At 45.2% G+C, this 21,819-nt stretch overlaps 1 protein-coding gene across 6 annotated transcripts in view; it reads left to right on the forward strand.

Annotated features, from left to right (window-relative positions):
- The window catches only part of LOC102085910 (mothers against decapentaplegic homolog 2), a 72,081-nt gene that overhangs the window by 25,981 nt on the left and 24,281 nt on the right, over positions 1-21,819 (forward strand). Inside the window, exon 3 of one of the 6 annotated variants that reach the window (XM_065044829.1) lies at positions 19,925-19,961. The exons of the other annotated variants lie outside the window; for them this stretch is intronic. The gene's annotated coding sequence lies outside the window, so the exon portion shown is untranslated. The remainder of the gene's footprint in view (positions 1-19,924; positions 19,962-21,819) is intronic. 6 annotated transcript variants of the gene reach the window in all.

The following is a 21,819-nucleotide window of genomic DNA, read 5'->3' on the forward strand; positions in this document are numbered from 1 at the left end:
CTGTAACTGTTGTTCTAAGAGTAATGTTTTGCCAATTTAGCATAGTTTTCAAGCAACGTGGACAAGATAAATGTCTTGAGGAGCTAATGCCTCCCTCTCACTACCCCAAATACCTATTAGTTGGAAAAGGTTAATCAAAATGTCACATCTTTTTTCAGCTGTCCATCGGTTGCAAACCAGCCCACTCATGCGGTAGCATCAGCCGCTTACCCACTTGGAGAATGACGGACTATTTCAGAAAAATTATTTGATGTAGCCCTTGGTAGATGTGCCTTTTAGCTTGTGGGAAAAGCTTTCGCCATACCTACTATGACTAATAGTGGTTAGAGAACTTGAGATAAAGGTAATTTTTTTTTTAATGTCTGTCTGGTGCTAGTCCTGAAATGTGTATGTCTGTCTTTTGAAAGTATGATCTTCCATGAGATTCCTATCTGCTGTTAACAAAGCAATTTGTTGTGGATAGATCAGCCAGTATTGTGGTGGATATGTCTTCCTATAAAGATACTCTGTCCTTTGATAATTCTGATTCTGTTTAGGTCTGTTAAGGATGATACAGAGCGTTAATCTGTGAAACTGCATTGGGTGTCATCTTAACCCACTGCGTGATACTGCTTACTAATACGAACCAGAAAAAAAGTAACAACCGCATGTGGTGTGAACTGAAATTGAGAAATCAAATTGTTGGGTTCTTCGTTTCTTACATAACTTATAAGTAAAAGAAAGATATTAACAGTTTGACATTGCTCCTGGAAGACCATGCTAGTCATCTGTCTCTTTAGTTGAAGCTTTTCAGTGGTAATTTAAATAGTAGAAAGGAATTGCTTAATCAACTGTTTCCACAGGCATGGCATAATGAGAGTGGAGGACAGGTGGTGATTTCTTCGCTAGACTGAGTTGCTAAACGTACTTGCTTCATAGCTGCTTGCTACCTGATGTGGTACAACATCTTACTAGATATCCAGAGCTCTGATTCTTTTCTTAAATGGACATTTTTGGAGCTTGTGTTCCTGGTTATGCTGCTTTTACTGTGATAATAGGGTTTTGATCCTTTATTTCTTTCAGGAGGTGGTGGTCTTGTGTTCTTTGGAAAGCTTTTGTCAGAAAGTCCAAAGGCATTTTCAGGTGTGATGTTCTCAGGTGAAATACAGATAATTAACGTTGAAGCTGAGTTCACTCAGACATGTAATGAATATGATACTTTCAGCTATGGGAGTTTCATACTTGGAAGCTTCTGTCCCAGTTGAAGCACTGTATTTACATGGCAGAAGATACTGTGAGAAACTGCAGAATAATACAGCAATCAGAAAGCCTTTATTGGGTACAATAGTGTAACAGATGAAAGAAAAAGGAATTCCAAGTTATCATTTCATGAATGCCATCTTAAGTACAAACATGCATGTCCTCAGAGCTTGTAGGCCCATGTCTTTTTTTTTTTTAGCTTTTTTTTTTTCTTTTTAATTGCCTGGTTAGTCTGGGGAGCTGCCATCCATTGTGAATGCTGTTGTACACTTGCCCTGCATCCAGTGAGCATGGCATCTAGAATCACAGAATGGTTTGGGTTGAAGAGACCTTCAAAGCTCATCCAGTCTAACCCCTGCCATGAGCAGGGACATGTTCACCCAGATCAGGTTGCTCAGAGCCCCGTCCAGCCTGACCTGGGATGTCTCCAGGGATGGGGCATCTACCACCTCTCTGGGTAACCTGGGCCAGGATCTCACCATTCTCAGTGTAAAACATTTCTTCTTCATCTTCAGCCTGAATCTCCCCTCTTTTAGTTTAAAACCATCACCCCTTCACAGAATCACAGAATGGTTAGGTTTGGAAGAGACCTCTGGAGATCATTTAGTCCAACCTGCTAAAGCAGGTTCACCAGAGCAGATCACACAGGAATGTGTCCAGGTGGGTCTTGAATGCCTCCAGAGAAGGAAACTCCACAACCTCTCTGGGCAGCCTGTTCCAGGGTTCTGGCACCCTCAGAGTGAAGAAGTTTCTTCTCGTATTCAGATGGAACTTCCTGTGCTTCAGTCTGTGCCTGTTGCCCCACTTCCTATCTTTGGGCACCACTGAAAAGACTCTGGTCCATCCTCTTGACGCCCACCCTGGAGATATTTATCAGTGTTGATGAGATCCCCTCTCAGCTTCTCTTCTCCAGGCTGAACAGCCCCAGCTCTCTGTCTCTCCTCATAAGAAAGTTGTTCCAGACCCCTCAGCATCTTAGTGTTCTGCCACTGGATACCCTCCAGTAATTCCTTGTCCTTCTTAAACTGGGGAGGCCAGAACTGGACACAGAACTCTAGATGTGGCCTCAGCAGGGCAGAGCAGAGGGGGAGGAACAACCTCCCTTTACCTGCTGGTCACACTTTTCCTAATGCACCCCAGGAACTATTGGCCTTCTGGGCCACAAGGGCACATTGCTGGCTCATGATCAACCTATTGTCCACCAGAACTCCCAGGTCTTTCTCTGCAGTGTTGCTTTCCAGCAGGTCCACCCCTAACCTGTACTGGTGCCTAGGGTTATTCCTTCCCCAGGTGCAGGACCCTACACTTGTCTTTACTACATTTCATCAGGTTCTTCTCTGCCCAGTTCTCCAGCCTGTCCAGGTCTCGCTGAATGGCAGCACAGCCTTCTGGTATGTCAGCCCTTCCTCCCAGTTTGGTATCATCAGCAAACTTGCTGAGGGTGCACTCAGTCTCTTCATCTAGATCACTGATGAACAGGTTTAACATAACTGGATCTAACACTATCCCCTGGGGAACCTCACTAACAACAGGCCTCCAACCAGACTCTGCACCACTGATCACGACCCCCTGAGCCCTTGTCTTATCGCAACAGGTCCTGCTAAAAAGTCTGTCCCCATCTTTCTTACAGGCCCCTTTTAAGTATGGAAAGGCCCCAATAAAGTCACCCCAGAGCCTTCTCTTCCCCAGGCTGAACAATCCCAACTCTCTCAGCCTGTCCTCCCAGCAGAGCTGCTCCAGCCTTGCATCATTTCTGTGGCTCCTCTGGCCCCTCTCCAACAGGTCCATGTCTGTCCTGTGCGGCAATGAGGAACACCACACGCCGGGACGCAGACAAAGATACGCAGGCAGAGATCTTGTTTGGGAAGGAGTGCATAGCCAGGCAGAGCAGAGTGCTGAGCCAGGCTGACTCTCTTTATTAGCCATTGACAATTTATTGGATTTACCGATACAGGCCTTGACTAAGATGTTACAGAAGATGTTTTTTCCAATAATTGTTATTAAAAACACACCACACTCATGTTATGTTTGTTTCAGTTACATTCCCACTTATTCACAGATCAGTCCCAAGGACATTCACACATCCCATGCACTTGGGGGTCGTCATCCAGCCCGAGATACCATTCTTACAAGTCTGGGCTATCACTCTTTACAATTATGAGAAATGTACTTGAGCACAATCTGTCCAAGACTGTTTATATTTTGCTATGATCTAATTATGTTAGTACTATATCTTTGACTGTCCAGATGGTGATGTTAGTATTGATCTTCCTTTATCATCCAGGTGACTGGAACCGCCCATCTTGCTTTCCCACATCTCCCCCTTTTTTGTTTTGGAATATCAGGTTCTCAGTGAGCGCAGCAAGGACCCTGGCTTTATTCTTCTTTGTGTTCTGTATCGTTCTCCAGATGATTCAGAGGACTGCAAGAAAAAACATTACACAAACACATGCAGTTCCCACAAAAACCCATATATGCAGATTGAGGCCCGAAAACCAAGTTTTTGGGTCTAATCACTTTATGCTATTAGGTAATGTTAGCCATTATGTCTTACAGTGCTAATTCTTACAAATGATGCAATTGTTTTGCAGGGCACTGGTTAAATCCTAAATCAGGCCTTGCACATTAGCTGAGACTGCTCTCTGGAGGTGTTGTTTTACTTGATTTTGCTCATAACACTATAATTCAATTTCAATGGTATTACATATATTTAGCGCTCTAACAGAAAATACAGATTCAGATATCAGTTAAGGAGATTATTTGAATACAATAACATAAGAATGAGGATCCACAACGTGCCTGTAGTCACTCACAAGAAACAAACCTAGAGGCCTCTTACTTCAGGGTACTCACAAGAAATAATCACTCACCTGGGTTAGGCGAAGTCTCATTCAGGGATACATCCAGTAAATAATCATTCACCTGAATGAAGAGGTGAGGTGTTCTTAATCCCAGGAAGTCTCCTTAGATGGTGTTCCTGTCTAAGGAAAGGATTCCAGTTCACAGACCTGCGGCTCCAAGATGAGCACTCAAAAGGTGTTGTCAGTGGGAACCCCATTTTATAGTCTGGTCAGATGTGGATGTGGGCATTACAACATAGTCCAGAAGCTTTGCAGCTTCTCTGGGCACATCCTTTGTTGAGGACCTTGTCAATTGACCAAGGCTTCTACCCCTCCAGTCCCACTAGCTGGTAGAGGTGAAATCACCCTGCCCTGAGGCAGGGGAGGATGTGACTGATAGCACCTTGGTACCATCCTAGGTGTGTACTTTGGGACAGACACAGTGGGGCACAAAAGGTGCTGAAGAGCCATCAGCGGCCCCATTGAAGGCTCCAGATCTCAGGAGGATGTGTAACTGCCACACAATCCACCCTGTGACCACAGTCATCTGACAGGCTACTTTGGAGTGGTGCTACAGTCACCTCTTGCCTCCAAAGTCAAAAGGGGGCATTCTGTTGGTGAGTTTGAATGCCCACTGTGGATCATCATACCTTATGTGTCATTTTCCTATTATACGTTATCATTATAAATCAACCTGCTATAGAATAGAATAATGCAAGTTATTATTACAGTTATTAACAAATATTGGAGAAGGCTGGTTGGTTACCCTGAAAAGGAAAACAAATGCATTGAAAGTTTTTTCACCATTTAGTCCCCAGTCCAAATAATGTAAATCTGTATCATTCTGATATGCTAGTGCCTCTAATTTACAGGGGGCCCAGTACAAACTCAAAAGATCTTCTGTGGTTATTTTAGATGCTTTGCATGTTAAGACCCAGAATGGAAACAAAATCCAAATTGCTCTGAACCACCCCTCCATCCCCCATCACTGATAAAACAAGTGAAACTTCTCTGACAAACAATTCTTAATTGGTTTCTTAGAAATACATACAGGGGTCTCAACAAAATACTGTTGTGTTTGATGAAATTTAATCCAATCCTTGTTTTTCAGCAATTGACATTCTGGTGGTATCCATGCACCACCTACCCAGTGTGTGTCATTGTTACTGCATTGTTGCAGGAGATGATAGCCCAATAGGCTAAGGAAGTGTTAATTGGAGCCAGGGGCCTGCTGCTGCCATCATGGTACTTGCGTTTTGTTGTAACTTCTTCAGCTGCCCTCAGGTAACATCACTGGCCTCTTCCTTTGGTCTCTTCTGTTTCTTTGTTGCCCTCTGCTGCAGGGACAGATGCTGTATCTCTGGCATTAGGTCCTGCGTCGTGTTTGTCCAATTCATAGTCACGTTTAACATATTTTGCAGGAAGCCACTTCAGTCCTGTTGGAATAAGAACACGCACATATTCCCTTCTCCAGGTGATTAACTCTACAGGCCCTTGCCACTGACTGTTGTGCAGGGGATCTCAGTATAAAACCTTTGGTCTCTGAGATAGTGAATCTGGAACACGGAAGTGTTTTTCCACTGCTGCGATAGAGGAGGGAGTCATAGTACGATTCAAAAAAATTAAAGTATATGTTGCATTGTCTAATTGTTCTTGAGGCGTCATATTCCCCTTTTTTTGTTTTAATAACATTTGTTTCACCATGGAATGCGCCTGTTCAATAATACCCTGTCCAGTGGGAGAATGTGGAATACCTGTGACATGCGAACCATCCCACTGCTATAAAGAATTTTACGTAGATCTAGCAGTTTAGCTAGGACCGTTGTCAGTTTCAGTCTGTTGTGGCACATATATGACAGATGGGTCATGGCCTATTAAGACCTGAATCCACTCTGTGTTTTTTGATCAGAGTAACAATCAATTCTAGAAGCTGAGTAATAGTTTTATGGAAAGAATTGGGGGGGAAAAAAATTTCATTCCAAGTATATCAGTCTGTTAGCTTTCTCATCATATTGTCCTACAGTAGCCACAGGTTGTTTTTGTTTTGTAACCATAAACAGATGAATCAGCAAGTCCAATCAAATGCAGTCAGCCTGTAAGGTTTTCATAAATTTGTTCATCAAAGTCTCTAACTCCATTCTGGCTTTCATGTTCATTGGATATTGTTTTTCTGTTACCAGATCGAAGTCCTGTTTCAGTTCTATCAGTGTAGTGTTGGCTTTACCAATACTTTGGTTGCCCATACTAGTGGAAATACAGCATCCAAAATTTTGTTTGAGATTTCTTGCTTGCAGTAAGGAGATCTGCACCTTCCAAGCAGCTTCTTATGGGACATGCAACTAAACAGAATTCTCAGGGAACGTTATTAGAGCTTACAACTTAGTTAACAAATCTTGACTCGAGAGAGGTATAGGGCTTTCGGGCAAATACAAGAATTCATCTGTTAAAACTGTATTCCAAATTTGGCATTCCATTGGTTTCAAAAAACAGCCTTTCTTTATTTCTGTCCCATGATCTCAAAAACTATCAAGGTGAATTTACTAAGAAGTCTCTTACAACTAGTTACCACAGAAGAAGTCTGTTGAAAAAAAGTTTTTGGTTTAATTTCCCAGCTTCATTAGGACTACGGATCTACTGGGGATGCCTTTAAATTTCACCTTCAGACCGCTTCATTGTTATAGTTCTCCAGTAGCAACATCGCTGCACAGTGGGGGTAGAGAAAACCCTCCTTTTGCCACTTTAGCAGTGGGCAGCCAGGTGTTTTCTCTCTCCTCTCTCTTGCTGCAGTTTAGATAGAGACAAGGTGTCGAGGGTTTAGATGGCAGGGTGACAGTAAAACCCTGGCAGATGTATTATTAACCTCCTCCCCCCCCCGTTTTGCCCCTCCCTCTCCCCCCTTCCCACTCAGGGCAGGTGATCAGGAGGGAAAGAAGGACAGAGAGAAGAGAGTTGGAAAAATTAACAATGTTTTACTAATGCTACTAATAAGAATAGAGAAAATAATACAAAATATACAATACCAATCTTGAAAGTCTCAGCAACTGCAGAGCCAGCAACCAAAGTCCTGGATTGGACTCTGCAGCCAACCGGATCTGTATTCAGTCTGTCACTAGGCCTCAGTTGGCAGGGACGACTAGCAAGGTCCTCTCCTGATATCAGCCGTAAGCAGAAGGGACGAGATCCTCATGATCTCCCACTTTTATGTGAAGTATTCACGTGAATGGAATGTTATACACAGTTGGTCAGTTTCCTGGTCACTTGTTTCTCATTGTCCCTCTTGTGAAATGTCCATTAATGCTTATTGATAAGTTTGCATTCCATTGCTAGGTTTACCAAAACACGTATCTGGTTCTCCAGGAAAATGCAGTTAATATGAAGGCTTTAGCTGACAGGCAAATTCACTAAAAGAGAAACTTGTTTTTTAACAAAACCAGGACATTCCACCCCTTATAATATGCCATTCACTGACTACTTAAACCTTATCAATACAATCTATCAATACCATCTAATTAATCACTACTACTATATATATATATACACACATATGTACATATATACACAGGAGTAATTAATCTTAATCAGTGGACCATCCTTTGAAAAGTTCCTTAAGTTCATTTTGTCACGACAGTCTCCCAGGGCAGGAAAAATGGTACAAGTGCATCTCATGACCACTGTTTGTGGGTTAAAGACATCAACTTCGAAGAAGTTGTCAGGCACCACTCGAAGAAGCTAGCTCTGGTTTCATCATCACTGTCTTGATCTGAAAGACACTTATTAAACACTGTTAGTACGGCAGTTCACATCTTGCAGTTCAGTATTACATATTTTCACCTAAACTCAAATCCCTTTGAGGTACACACCGAACTTCTCCATCCTTAAGCATCACCCACCAGGTGCTGCCAGGTCCCTGGGCAAAAACAATCCCGCGAATGGGCTTGCCTTTGCCTGAGGCAGGAGTAACCCAGACTGCCTTTCCTAACATTTTTCATGTGTACTACAGGGACTTTATCTCCTTCTACAGTACGAAGAATTTCTGATTGGGCAGGCCCAGCTCGATTGGTTGATCCCCTGGTGTTGACCATCCAAGTGGCTTTTGCTAAATGTGAATCCCAGTTTTTAAAGGTTCCACCACCAAGTGCCTTTAGTGTAGTTTTTAACAAACCATTGTACCTTTCAATTTTCCCAGAGGCTGGTGCATGATATGGAATATGATATACCCACTCAATACCATGTTCTTTGGCCCAGTTGTCTATAATACTGTTTTTGAAATGAATACCATTGTCTGATTCAATTCTTTCTGGCGTACCGTGTCGCCAAAGGACTTGCTTTTCAAGGCCCAAGGTAGTATTTCGGGCTGTAGCATGAGGTACGGCATATGTTTCCAACCATCCAGTGGTTGCTTCCACCATTGTAAGTACATAACGCTTACCTTGACGTGTTTATCTGCTAAGCTTCTCCATACTTATACTTTAACCATCGCCCCCCATACCATACAGGCTTTAACCGTTTCGCTTGTTTGATTTCAGCGCAAGTCTCACATTCATGAATAACCTGTGAAATAGTGTCCACAGTTAAATCCACCCCTCGATTGTGAGCCCATTTATATGTGGTATCTCTACCTTGATGCCCTGAAGCATCATGGGCCCACCGAGCTAGGAAAAGTTCACCTTTATGTTGCCAGTCCAAGTCCACCTCAGCTACTTTAATCTTAGCAGCTTGATCTGCTTGTTGGTTGTTTAGATGTTCCTCGGTGGCTCAACTTTTAGATACATGAGCATCTACATGACAAACTTTCACAGGCAGGCTCTCTAGCCAAGCAGCAATGTCTTGCCACAGTGTGGCAGCCCAAATGGGTTTACCTCTGCGCTGCCAGTTGCTTTTCTTCCATTGCTGTAGCCACCCCCACAAGGCATTTGCTACCATGCATGAGTCAGTATAGAGAAGAAGTGTTGGCCACTTCTCTCGTTCAGCAATGTCCAAAGCCAGCTGGATGGCTTTCACTTCTGCAAATTGACTAGATTCACCTTGTCCTTCAGTGGCTTCTGTAACTTGTCATGTGGGACTCCACACAGCAGCTTTCCACCTTCGATGTTTTCCGAAAAGATGACAAGATCCATCTGTGAACAGTGAATACTACTTATCAGTCTCTGAAAGACTATTATACAGTGGTGCTTCTTCAGCACGTATTGCTTCACAGAATCGACTGGGTTGGAAAAGACCTCAGAGATCATCGAGTCCAACCCTTGGTCCAACTCTAGTCCGTTTACTAGATCATGGCATTAAGTGCCATGTCCAATCTCAGTTTAAAAACCTCTAGGGACGGCGAGTCCACTATCTCCCTGGGCAGGCCATTCCAATGCCTGACCACTCTCTCTGTAAAGAATTTCTTTCTAATATCCAGCCTAAATTTCCCCTGGTAGAGTTTAAGCCCATGCCCCTTTGTCCTATTGCTAACTGCCTGGGAGAAGAGACCAATCCCCACCTGGCTATAACTTCCCTTCAGGTAGTTATAGAGAGTGATGAGGTCACCTCTAAGCCTCCTCTTCTCTAGACTAAACAACCCCAGCTCCCTCAGCCTCTCCTCATAGGTCTTATGTTCAAGTCCCTTCACCAGTCGTGTTGCTCTTCTCTGGACCCGCTCCAGCACTTCAATGTCTTTCCTGAACTGAGGGGCCCAGAACTGAACACAATACTCCAGGTGTGGCCTCACCAATGCAGAGTACAGGGGAAGGATCACTTCCCTTGTCCTGCTGACCACGCTGTTTTTGATACAGGACAGGATACCGTTGGCCTTCTTGGCCACCTGGGCACACTGTTGGCTCATGTTGAGCTTCCTGTCAATTAGTACCCCCAGGTCCCTTTTTGTCTGACTGCTCTCCAGCCACTCTGCGCCCAGCCTGTAGCGCTGCAGGGGGTTGTTGTGACCAAAGTGCAGCACCCGGCACTTGGCCTTATTGAACTTCATCCCATTGGAATCAGCCCATTTTTCCAGTCTATCCAGATCCCTCTGCAGAGCCCTCCTGCCTTCCAGCAGGTCGACACTCCCCCCCCAACTTGGTGTCATCAGCAAATTTGCTGATGATGGTCTCAATCCCCTCATCTAAATCGTCAATAAAGATGTTAAACAGGACTGGACCCAACACTGACCCCTGGGGAACACCACTAGTGACTGGCCACCAGCTGGATGCAGCCCCATTCACCAGCACTCTCTGGGCCCGGCCCTCCAGCCAGTTCTTAACCCAGCGTAGAGTACACTTGTCCAAGCCATGGGCTACCAGCTTTTGCAAGAGTATATTATGGGAGACAGTGTCAAAGGCCTTGCTGAAGTCCAGATAGACCACATCCACAGCTTTCCCCTCGTCCACCAGGTGAGTCACCTGATCATAAAAGGAGATCAGGTTGGTCAGACAGGACCTGCCCCTCCTAAACCCATGCTGGCTGGGTCTGATCCCTTGTCCATCCTGAAGGTGCTGTGTGATTCCATTCAGGATGATCTGCTCCATAACCCTGCCAGGCACCGAGGTCAGGCTGACAGGCCTGTAGTTGCCAGGGTCAGCTCTGCAGCCCTTTTTGTGGACTGGGGTAACGTTGGCCAATTTCCAATCATATGGGACCTCCCCAGTGAGCCAGGACTGTTGGAAGATGATGGAGAGCGGCTTGGCAAATTCTTCTGCTAGCTCCCTCATCACCCTAGGATGGATCCCATCTGGTCCCATAGACTTGTGAGGATCCAGATGGCTCAGTAAATCACCAACTATTTCCTCCTGGAATACAAGGGGCCTATTTGGCTTCCTATCTCTGCCAACCACCTCCAGAGATGAGTTGTCCTGAGGGCCACCTGTCTTACTGGTAAAAACTGAGGCAAAGTTGGTATTAAGTACCTCAGCTTTCTCCTCATCTTTGTTAACTATATTTCCTTCAGAGTCCAACAGAGAATGGAGGTTTTCCTTGCCCCTCCTTTTGTTATTAACATATTTGAAGAAGGACTTTTTATTATCCCTGACAGAATTGGCCAAGTTAACTTCAAATTGCACTTTTGTTTCCCTGATCTTTTTTCCGCATGATCTAGCTATTTCCATAAATTCTTCATAAGTAGCCAGCCCTTTTTTCCACAGTCGGTAAAGTCTCTTTTTATTTCTGATTTCATTCAGAATCTCCCTGTTTAGCCAAGCCGGTTGTCTTCCCCGCCGGCTAGCCTTTTGGCACACTGGTATAGCCTGTTCCTGTGCACTCAAAACCACCTGCTTGAAGCATGTCCAACCCTCTTGGGCCCCCTTGTTTTTAAGCATTGTTTCCCAGGGTATGCTCTGAACTAGACTTCTGAATAGGCAAAAATCTGCCTTCCGGAAGTCTAGCGTAGAGGTTTTGTTAATGGTTCTCCCTGCATCTCTGAGTATTGAAAATTCTATTATTTCATGGTCGCTATGCCCCAGGCGGCCTCCAACCACTACATCTCCCACCAGCCCTTCTCTGTTTGTAAACAGTAGGTCTAGCGGGGTCTTGCCCCTGGTGGGCTCATTTATCAGCTGATGAAGGAAATTGTCCTCTATACACTCTAGGAACTTCCTAGACTGCCTCTTCTGTGCAGTATTGAGCTCCCAGCAGATATCCGGCAGGTTAAAGTCACCCACAAGAACAAGGGCCGTCGATTTTGAGACATCTGCCAGCTGCTTGTAGAATAATTCATCTCCTTCATCATCCTGGTTGGGTTGTCTATAACAGACACCCACGAGGATGTCAGCCTTGTTGGACTTCCCCCTGATTCTGGTCCACAGGCACTCAACCTTGTCACTGCTGACCTCAAGTTTAAGAGAGTCGAGTGACTCTCTAACATATAAAGCCACCCCTCCACCTCTCCTACCCTGCCTATCTTTTCTGAAGAGCTTGTAGCCACACATAGCGGCACTCCAGTCATATGAGTCATCCCACCATGTTTCTGTGATGGCAACTATGTCATAGCTTTCCTGCTGCACGATGGCTTCCAGCTCCTCTTGTTTGTTGCCCATACTGCGTGCATTAGTGTACATGCACTTCAAGTGGGCTGCTGATTTCCCTCTTAATTCGGGCATTCCATCCGTAGGCTGATCTTTGGAGAGCCCAGTTTCAATCCCTTCCCCCTTCAAACCTAGTTTAAAGCCCTCCTGATCAGCCGTGCCAACTTATGGGCTATAGTCCTCTTGCTCTCCCTAGAAGGATGAAGCCCATCTGATTTGAGGAGACTGGGTACCACGGAGCTTGGCCCATGGTCAAAAAACCCAAAATTTTCATGGTGACACCAATCCTTAAGCCACCTGTTGATGAGATGGACTGTTCTGCTCCTCTCTTTATTTAGTTCCTTATCCATCCCAGCTAGCACAGGAACTGAGGCAAATATCACTTGTGCTCCCGTCCCATGAACTGACTGACCCAGTGCTTTAAAGTCCTTTTTAATTATCTTGATACTTCTGTTGATGTCCTCACTGCCAGCTTGGACTACTAACAGGGGATAGTAGTCTGAGGGCTGAATCAGCTCAGGAAGTCTTCTATTAATGTCCCTCACCCTGGCCCCAGGAAGGCAGCAGACCTCCTTGTGGGATGGGTCTGGGCGACATATAGGGCCCTCTGTTCCCCTCAGAAGAGAGTCGCCAACTACTACCACTCTTCTTTTTTTTTTTTCTCTTACAGCTGCAGTTGTGATTCTTTTTGTTGATGAGGTCCATCCAGGGGGCTCTCCAGGTGGATCTTCTTGGCTGTCCTCTGCCTGATTTTCAGGGTCCAGGGCCTCATATCTATTTGTTAGGGGCACCAAGGGTGGTGATGGGGTTCGAGAGAGGGTTCTTTTACCTCTCCGATCAGGGACTTGTTTCCATTCCCCCCCATCAATTAGATCTGCTGTATCCGCCTTATGGTAGGAGGGACAAGGCTTTGCCGTCTCCTGTTGCACACCCTTAGGAGTCAAAAGAGCCTGACTCCACCAGTCTATTTCTTCTTCACTCTCCCTAATGCTCCTTAGTCTCTCCACCTCTTCCTTAAGCTCTGCCACTAGGCACAGTAAGTCATTCACCTGGTCACATCGTACACAGGTGCCTCCCATACCATTCTCCGATACTAATGCCAGGCACAGACACTCTGCGCAGCCAGAAGCCTGGGTGGCTGCATCCTTCTTGGCAGGTAGTGTCTGTGTAGACACACTCTTTGTATTAACGGCAGCAACAGCTTTCCTTTTTCTAGAAACCATTGCTACCCTTAGTTAAATTGGGGACAAGAAAACAAAATGAAACCCCGGACAAACTCACCTACAAGAGCTAGTTGTGTCCAGTCTACTTGCCCTGCCACACCCCAGTCTGTGTCACCAGCAACAAGTGAGAGGTCTAACAGCGAGGAGTGACAGAACCTCTGAGCCCTACTGCACGAGCAGCCCCAGTCGCTGCTGGAACACCGTGTGGGTAGTGCTCACCTGCCTCACAAGCACTTCACCTTCCAGCGCCCAGAGGCTTTTTCAAAGCAAGGGGGAGGGGTGTGACTTCCGTCACCGTGGTAATGGTCACGCCACGTCAGCCGGTTCTGCAAGGGCTGCCGGGGACTCCCAGGTAGCGGAATCGAAAACGCAACCAGGAACCCCTCTCTTTACCCTCTCTTACCTCTGTAGCTTCGAGATTTCTCTCTTGGCTCCGGCCGAGCTGGCTTTAGTCAGCTGATCCGAGCTTCCTCCTCATCTGGAGACATCCCAAAGTCTTTGCTTTCTAGCCAGTCTGTAATCACTTCTAAGATCCCTGGCCAATTGGGACTTTCAATTCGAGCTCGTTGCGTGATCAGTGCAATCCATTTACTCCATGTAACTTTGGTTGCATGATGTGGAGAGGGAACCATCCCTTGAACATCCAGCTCAGCACTGGCAGTCGAGGTGCCAGGAGGAGCTGTGCTTCAGTACCGATCACTTCTGAAGCAGCTCGAACTCCTTCGTATGCTGCTAGTATCTCTTTTTCAGTTGGAGTATAGTTGGTCTCAGATCCTTTGTATCCTCGACTCCAAAAACCTAAAGGTCGACCTCGGGTTTCTCCTGGTGCTTTCTGCCAGAGGCTCCAGGTAAGTTCATTATCTCCGGCTGCGGTGTAGAGCACATTTTTAACATCTAGTCCAGTCCGAACTGGTCCAAGGGCCACCGCATGAGTTATCTCACGCTTAATTTGTTCAAAGGCTTGTCGTTGTTCAGGGCCCCACTCAAATTGGTTCTTTTTACGAGTCACTCTAAAGAGAGGAGTCCCAATCTGGCTGTAGTCAGGGATATGCATTCTCCAAAAGCCTGCAATGCCCAAGAAAGTCTGTGTCTCCTTTTTATTATTAAGTGGAGACATTGCTGCAGTTTTGTTGATCACATCCATGGGGATCTGACGACGGCCATCTTGCCATTTTATTCCTAAAAACTGGATCTCTCGTGCAGGTCCCTTGACCTTGCTTCGTTTTATGGCAAAACCAGAATCCAAAAGAATCTGAATTATTCTCTCACCTTTCTCGAAGACTTCTTTCGCTGTGTCACCCCATACGATGATGTCATCAATATATTGCAAGTGTTCTGGAGCTTTACCTTGCTCCAGCGTGGTCTGGATCAGTCCATGGCAGATGGTAGGACTGTGTTTCCACCCCTGGGGCAAGCGATTCCACGTGTACTGGATGCCTCTCCAGGTGAAAGCAAACTGCGGCCTGTACTCTGCTGTTACAGGAATGGAGAAAAATGCATTAGCAATGTCAATTGTAGCATACCACTTAGCTGCCTTTGACTCCAGTTCAAATTGCAGTTCTAGCATGTCAGGCACAGCAGCACTCAGTGGTGGCGTAACTTCATTCAGGCCACGATAGTCTACAGTTAGTCTCCACTCGTCACTAGACTTACGCACTGGCCAGATTGGGCTGTTAAAAGGTGAGCGAGTCTTACTGATCACACCCTGGCTTTCCAATTGACGGATCAACTTCTGGATAGGAATCAAAGAGTCTCGGTTGGTGCGATATTGCCGGCGATGCACTGTCGTCAACTATCAGCAGTCCTACAACAGAAGGGTTATCTGAAAGACCAGGCAAATCAGACAGCTGTTCAATTTTCTCAGTGTCCACAGCTGCTCTACCAAATGCCCACCTATACCCTTTTGGGTCTTTAAAATACCCTTCCCTGAGGTAGTCTATGCCAAGGATGCACGGAGCATCTGGACCAGTCACAATGGGATGCTTTTGCCAGTTTTTTCCAGTTAGGCTCATTTCAGCCTCTACAACAGTCAGTTCCTGGGATCCCCCAGTCACTCCAACAATATTGATGGATTGCGTTCCTTTATAATTAGAAGGAATTATTGTGCACTGAGCACCAGTGTCCACTAAAGCTTTGTACTCCTGGGGGTGTGTTGTACCAGGCCATCATATTAGTACAGTCCAATAAACTCTGTTATCCCTTTCCTCCACCTGGTTGGAGGCAGGGCACCTCTAATTTCTGTTTTGCACAGTCTCTGGGTGTGAATTAGAGGTTCCTTCAAGAGCATCAGAATCTCTTCTGCTCTTTTTGTAAACTGGAGCAGCCACCTTCCTAGGAGTTTTTCCTTTTATCCATAAATCCATGGGTCCAGATGGGATGCATCCGTGGGTGCTGAGGGAGCTTGCTGAAGTCATTGCTGGACCACTCTCCAACATCTTTGCCAAGTCTTGGGAAACAGGGGAGGTGCCCGAGGATTGGAGGAAAGCAAATGTCACTCTAGTCTTCAAAAAGGGCAAGAAGGAGGACCTGGGTAATTACAGACCGGTCAGCCTCACCTCTGTCCCTGGGAAAGTAATGGAACAGCTTATCCTTGGTGCCATCTCAAGGCATATCAAGGATAAGAGGGTTATTAGGGGCAGTCAGCATGGCTTTACCAAGGGGAAGTCATGCTTGACCAACCTCATGGCCTTTTATGAGAATGTAACAAGGTGGATGGATGATGGCAGAGTGGTGGATGTGGTCTACCTTGACTTCAGTAAAGCCTTTGACACAGTCTCCCACAGCATCCTCACAGCTAAGTTGAGGAGGTGTGGTCTAGACAACAGAGTAGTGAGGTGGGTTGCAAACTGGCTTAAGGAGAGAAGCCAGAGAGTGGTAGTCAATGGTGCGGAGTCTAGTTGGAGGCCAGTATCTAGTGGAGTGCCTCAGGGGTCAGTACTGGGGCCAATATTATTCAATATATTCATTAACGATTTGGACGAGGGAGTAGAGTGTACTATTAGCAAGTTTGCTGATGACACCAAACTGGGAGGAGTGGCTGACACGCCAGAAGGCTGTGCTGCCATCCAGAGAGCTGGACAGGCTGGAGAGTTGGGTGGGGAATAACCTGATGAAATTAAACAAGGGAAAGTGTAGAGTCCTGCATCTGGGCAGGAACAACCCCAGGTTCCAGTATAGGTAGGGAAATTACATATTAGAGAGCAGTGTAGGGGAAAGGGACCTGGGTGTCCTGGTGGACAACAGGATGACCATGAGCCAGCCCTGTGCCCTTGTGGCCAGGAAGGCCAATGGCATCCTGGTCTGTATTACAATGGGGGTGGTTAGTAGATAGAGAGAGGTCCTCCTTCCCCTCTACTCCGCCCTGGTGAGACCACATCTGGAATATTGTGTCCAGTTCTGGGCCCCTCAGTTCCAGAAGGACAGGGAACTGCTGGAGAGAGTCCAGCGTAGGGCAACAAAGATGATTAAGGGAGTGGAGCACCTCCCTTATGAGGAAAGGCTGAGGGAGCTGGGTCTCTTTAGTTTGGAGAAGAGGAGACTGAGGGGTGACCTTATTAATGCTTATGAATATATAAAGGGTGAGTGTCATGAGGATGGAGCTAGGCTCTTCTCGGTGGCAAACAATGATAGGACAAGGGGTAATGGGATCAAGCTGGAACACAAGAGGTTCCACTGAAACTTGAGAAAAAACTTCTTCTCAGTGAGGGTGACAGAGCACTGGAACAGGCTGCCCAGGGAGGTTGTGGAGTCTCCTTCTCTGGAGACATTCTAAACCCACCTGGACATGTTCCTGTGTGACCTCACCTAGGCGTTCCTGCTCCAGCAGGGGGATTGGACTAGATGATCTTTTGAGGTCCCTTCCAATCCCAAACATACTGTAATCTCACGTACTCGTTCTTGAAGTTCTGAGGTAGGTCTTCCATGCCACTTATTCATGTTTTCTCCCTGCTCTTGTAGGAAGAACCACAGTCAACCTCTTTTTGTGGGCTGCCTCTGTCTTCTCTCTTGAGTTTGGAAACGCCTTTTCCTAATAGCTGAATCATAGGTTCGTGCAGGTCGTGAATGGTACGTGTCTTCTCTGAGTTCTTTGATTTCTTGCAACAGCTTTTCAAACTGGTCATCAGATTTTTCACACACTTTCTGCACAGCAGAGACACAAGCCCGTAGAGAGCCAGCAAGGCTGTCCTCAAAGTCTCGGAGTTGCTCAGTCGCTTCAGTAATATCTTGTACGCCTCCAGATGACCAGACCATTCCTGCCAATGACTTAGCATATGCAGGTGGTGCGCTTTGTACAAATCTGTGCCACAGAGGTTGTGTACAATTGATTCTATCTGGGTCTGTCCCCTCTTGGCTGTTTGGTCCAAAATAGATGATCTCTTGCACAGCTAATTCTCTCAGGAACTGAATACCTCTCTCCATAGTATTCTATTTACCTAACTTGGATATACAGTCTCCCTTGTAGGGAAATCTTACTTTCATAGCTGCCAGGAGTCGGGTCCAGAGAGTAGTGGCATTAGACTCTCTTGAAATTGCCCTATCAATGGTGGAATCTTTTGATAGAGATCCCAGCCGCCTGGCTTCACCACCTTCCAATTCAGTTGTTTCTGCCCCATTGTCCCAGCATCGGAGCAGCCAGGTTAAAATATTCTCGCCTTCACGACGACAAGAGTCTTTTCACAGATCTCTCAGCTCACCTGGAGAAAGGGACCGAGTGGTGGTCACTTCATCTCCTCCCTGCGCTGATGATGCCCCTTGGGTTGATGTTGGCCCTGTGCCATCATCTGCTGCACGGGTAGTCTTTCTAGTGACTTTCTTACAACCAGGAACTGATGCTGATATGGGTTCACCATCATTTGATTCATTTCCAGAGTCTGAATGACTCAGGCAAATTCACCCAAAGAGAAACTTGTTTTTTAGCAAAACCAGGACACGAGGCCACGCTGGTGGTGTAATTGCTGGTACTTTGTGGGAGCTGCCTTGCCCTGGCAAAAATCCTTGGTTACAATGAGCTGAGTTTGTCTTGCAGCTTAACACAGGCCTGAAATTCATGTTCAAGCTGTATAGCACAGGCCTGGGATATTTTGCTTTTGCATTTTCCCATTTCATTCCAGCCATAATACAATCTGTATGCAGTAGTTACATTCTTCAGCCCCATTTACCGTTTGCAGTTTCTTAAAGATATCAGTAAATAGCACCTTAACCATCCATTATTTTTTTTTTCTAGATCCAAATCAGCTCACATTCTAGCAACTTTTAAATACAACCTCTTTCAAGTTCACATCCATCATAGCATTTAGTTTTAGTTCCCATACCTCCAACTCGTACATAGATTCAATGCGAATCAGAGTTTAACAACTTAAATTCTTTTCTGGTCTCAAAATTATTAGCAAACAATAAGAGCAAATTAACTTACAGTACTGTACTTCATCCCATTTTTTCCAAAGTTCTGCAGAACAACATTAATTGCAATGTAGCACTAAAACCCAGAATTGCACATTCAAGCCATTTTTGAGTACAATATCATTTCAAGTTTTCTTTTATCAGAGTATTTCCCCAAAAGGTTACTTTAATGTGTAAGGATGCATCCTAAGGGGGAGCGAGGTGGTATTTTAGCAGTGGAACCGGTTCCCCTTTTGTAATTATCTTCCCAAACAAAATTCTTTTGGTGCCAAATAGAAATATGTAAATTAAAATATTGAGCTCAGATATGAAAACAAAATACCAAGTTCAAATATGCAAATGGATCACAATTATACTTTTTCAAGACAATATCTCAGTTTTTGCATTGTACCTTTGAACCACTTACTGCTTAGCCAAGTGGAGGTACCTCTGGGTCTCCCTGACAAAACAGGTCACTGCGCGCTGGAGCCCTATTGGCACCCCCCCCCCCTCAGCCGCCGTAGCAAGCTTAACTGGGCAGGGCTTTTATTAGTGTCTCATCTGGTATGCTATAACTGTTATCCCCAAAACAGGATTCTTTATCTGGTGTGCATAGAAAAAAGCCAAATTTAGTATACCAAGATGAGACACAGCCTATCACAGAGTTGCACAAGTCTGGATGTTGGAATAAAGCTAGCATGCTAGAAAAGTAACAGCTGTCACACACAAAATCTCACCACCGCATTCGTGCAGCAAAGAGCTAAATTATTCATGGTCTTCTGTATTATCACATTTTGAGTCCGTGGATTCTCATGATTTAAGTTTGTGAACTTACTGTACCATGTAACAGGCAAAGACTTATTAAAACTGTAATATGCTTATACAGATATCTACAAAGAAAACAGGTTAATGAGGAAAAAATCTTCAACAAGTTTTCTATGACTTGAGTTTTATTAGTTAATTCTCTCCCAGCTTGTTGACGTTCAAACTGTTCCACCTGTAAAACTGTCTGAAATGATTTAATGATCTCTTGTAAAGTTTTATTTTTGCCCTGCTCTTCTCACTTTAAAAACAACATTATTTGCAACAAAGTGTTATTCTTCAAGGTTCTATTTTCTGGCCACTTTTCCCATTCATCTGTCTTACACGGCAGCCACCATTGGTTATAATAATTCACAAGATCTTCCTTCCTCATATTTCCAAGTGCTTTCCTATGTTCTAAAACACCTCCCAATACTTTTTTTTTTAGGAACACGACTGAAAACAGTAGTTCTTGACCCTATCTCGTAAGTAAAAACCATGAGAAGAGGGAGGGAGGAGGGGGAAGTACAGAGCAGCTTGCAGCGCGAGTGGGAGGAGGAGGGAGAAGGCTTACAGTGCACTTCTACAAACAATATCACAAAGAAATAACTAACCACCAATAAAACAACTCACATTCCTGATAAGTTGCTTGATTTTCAGAAAGGCAACACACAGTAGCAGGTATTTCCTCATGTTCTGGTGGTTGTTGTGGTTTGTAAGTAACTGAAAAGGAGAAAGAAAAATCGCCGTGCTCCATAGCCTTTTCACAGCATTTTTGCATCACCCCTTTGTGTTCCGCTGTCTTAGTCACGAAGGGGTTACTGGGTGCTGTAAAAGTATCATTAAAATCAGGCAAAGGAGGTGCTGAGGGCAGAGTTCTAGACTCCTGACCCAGCTCCTCACAAATTTCTGCCGTATTTTTACACAGCTGGGATGTCGTTAATGATGGATATAAAACTGACCCTTTTTTGAGATCTACAGAGCCTGACTCAAAAGGATGAGTGCTGTCAGTGCTCTCAAGACTCCAATCATTAGCAACCTCCTTATTTGTGTTTTCCTGTCCATTCTCCCCTGTTTGCCTTTGTGTTATTTGCTCTGCCAACTGCAACAAATCGCCAAGTTACATGCAAACCATCAGGGACTGTAAAACCTGAATTGTTTTGTGTGTGTAGATGTTCTCCAACCTGTTTCCAAATTTTACTGTCAAATGTCCCCTCACTCGGAAGCCAAGTGCAATTCTGTCTCACCCATACCGGGAGCTAAGTGATCTGCTTCTCAGAAATACGATACCCAGAAGAACGTAATAGCTGCAGTAAAACCTGCAAATACAATATATGTTTCTGAGAAGCGGATTGCCCCATACTAACGCAATCCCGCAGATCTCTCATTCAACGAGGACTTCTTGTCCCTATCTATACCCCAGGGATTAATGTGGCCACAAATAAAATTTACTCACCCGTTGAATTGCGTGGTCGCTGCCAAACACACTGCTCGATGAAGAGCCTCCAGGGGTCACATACTCACACAGGGCACCACTTGCGGCGATGAGGAACGATGCACACTGGGACGCGGACAAAGATGCACACACATGCAGAGGTCTTGTTCAGGAAGGAGCGCAGAGCCGGGCTGAGACTCTCTTTATTAGCCATCGACAATTTATAGGATTTACAGATACGGGCCTGGACTAAGATGTTACATAAGATGTTTTTCCAATAATTTTTATTGAAAACACCCCACACTGATGTTATCTTTGTTTCAGTTATGTTCACACTCATTCACAGACCAGGCCCAAGGACATTCACATATCCCATGCACTTTTGGGCAGTCATCCAGCCCAAGATACCATTCTTACGAGTCTGGGCTATCACTCTTTACAATTATGAGAAACGTACTTCAGCACGATCTGTCCAAGACCCTTTATATTTTGCTGTGATCTAATTATGTTAGTACTATTTCTTTGACCGTTCAGATGGTGATGTTAGTATTGATCTTCCTTTATCATCCAGGTGCCTGGAACTGCCCATCTTGCTTTCCCATGTCTTTGCTTTCCCGCAGTCCTGTGCTGAGGACCCCAGAATTGGACCCAGCACTGCAGGGGGGGTCTCATGAGAGTGTCACTGTTTTTGATGGCTTTTTTTGAACATATGATTGAGGGGAAGAATAAATCTATCTTGTGGTTCATCCTATTTCCAGTAAGAGTGTTTCAGAGTTTGTGAGATACAAACTGCAGCTGCTGAAAGCTGTGGTGTTATGTTGAGAGTAGGGCAAGTTTTCCAGCAAAGCTCTTAGCTGATGATTTCCATAGGTGGCTTTTGCACGCTCCTGTCTTCAGTCTCTCTCCAT

This window comes from Columba livia, chromosome W (assembly GCF_036013475.1).
Source record: "Columba livia isolate bColLiv1 breed racing homer chromosome W, bColLiv1.pat.W.v2, whole genome shotgun sequence".
NCBI lineage: Eukaryota > Metazoa > Chordata > Aves > Columbiformes > Columbidae > Columba > Columba livia.